The sequence below is a fragment of the Jatropha curcas genome, unplaced genomic scaffold (assembly GCF_041381405.1).
Source record: "Jatropha curcas cultivar XTBG-Jc1 unplaced genomic scaffold, XTBG_Jcur_1.0 HiC_scaffold_1195_pilon, whole genome shotgun sequence".
Classification (NCBI taxonomy): Eukaryota; Viridiplantae; Streptophyta; class Magnoliopsida; order Malpighiales; family Euphorbiaceae; genus Jatropha; species Jatropha curcas.
In genome coordinates, this window is record NW_028322624.1 from 31,113 (window position 1) to 33,157 (window position 2,045).

Sequence of the window (2,045 nt, forward strand, 5' to 3'; positions counted from 1 at the left end):
AATAAGGATCAGTTTGGGTTTAAATACCCTTCCCTCTACCTTATAAAATTGACAGGAAAAAGGAATAAGGAAATAAAAGTATACATGAGACACAATTACCTCATGTATCAGTTACCTCACATATAGCATACGTAAGATACAGTTTGACATATGTGGAATAACTGTTAATCCATGTTTTTCTATACGTAAGCTATAAATTTTTTCTTCACGTATAAGGATAAGGGGTGGTGGATGATTCTTTGACTATTTGCGAGAAAACTAAAAGAAAAGGCAAGAGGGAAGAAATAGAAATCTACTATAACAGTGTGAATCAAATTACTGCAACAAGGAAATCAATGGTCATGGATCAAGGTACGCTTCCGATTATTTATTCTTTCTATCAAACAATTTCTGAACAAGATGATCTAGGATTCCTACATTATAGTTTTAACAGGATCATCACGAAGAATTGCATTTTATTGGATAGGGCTATAGCTTTACTTTCAAGTTCTCGTAATAGTTGATGTTTATGAAAATTTGATGTTGCTTGGTTATCTTGATTCTTTTTAGACTTTTCGCAAAAATACTTTTCCTTATGTCATGATAAAAAAGAGCAGATAACATAATCAAATGCAGAGTGGTTCATTAGCTCAAGTTCAATAAAAGCCAATTATCGAGCTCAAATAGCCAAGTTATAGCGCCCATTAAAGCCTATGTGCTCACCTAAAAGAACAAAAAAAAAAAAAAGTTATAACGTCCTGATTTTTGGAATTATGAACAGTAGCTTACTGGATTGCTAATTGGTACCAAATTGAGATTTTGGTATGATTTTCAATATGGATAAGTTATTTTCATACTTGTTGAGTCTTGATTGCGATTCATGCATTACATGTTATTAGTTTGTTTATTCATGCATTATATGATTTTGGATTGCGAATTGTGAAGTTGTACCTTAAGAAGCCTAATTGTGGAATTTAATGTGATATAATTCTAATTGCACCAAGTTAATTGAAATTGAATTTGGAAATTGTGTTAATTTGATTTTAGAATATTTTTCCTAAATTAATATGATTTTTCCCTATTTATTGGGTATTTAAATGGTTAAATCGGTATTTTAAAATAATTAATGGTGCTCATAAATATATATTTATATTTATTATTAACTATTAGAATTTAATTATCAAAATGTGATTTGTTAATATGTATTGGTAATTGTTTTTAATTATAAGTATTTATTAGTATTTATTAATAATTATTTGTCAAAATATGATTTATTGATATTTTATATATAATTGGATTTAGGAAAATAAAAAGGAAGAATTAATTTATTATTGGCTTTTTACTATGAGTGGGCACCAGTTGTAGGGGAAAAAGATAAAAAAAAACATATTTTACATTAAAAACTAAAGAGGTCGCAGCCTCTTATTACACAAGGGGGAAACGCCGCACTCATAACACAGAGAAAAAAAAAACATACAAAGAGATCTTCTTTTACTTCCTTGATTTCTAATACAAAACTTGAGATTTAACAACAAAAAAAAAAAAAAGAGTGAATTAGATTTAGGATTAGTGAATTGTTCAAGTTATTTTGGTGCAATTAAGCTATATTCGCAAAGAGGCTTCCATAAATAAAGGTGGGCTTCCGTTTCACAGTCTATAAATTGCATTTTGAATCTTAATTAGGAGATTTCTAATTCTTGATTGTTCTTTTGTTTTCATTTCGTTTATGATTTCGTGCCCATAGAGAAGGGTGAACCTTATAAAGGTGATAAGGCAAAGGGAAGGCTTGATCTTCGAATTGAGCTTACTGTTGTGCATTTGGAGGTTAGTACTCCTCAACTATATGCTTATTTTCATTTTTGATTGATATTTATTTGATTGATGTGAGGGAATTTTGGGTCTTTTCCTTATTTTTGGTATGATCATTGGTATTGAATTTATAATATTGCATTTGAGTATGTAAGGATGCTATAAATTGAAGGAATTGAAAAATAATAAAATCTAGCCATATGAACTTGAAGAGGCAGATTACTTTAGATCATGTGTTAAGAGTATTTTTGTTAATT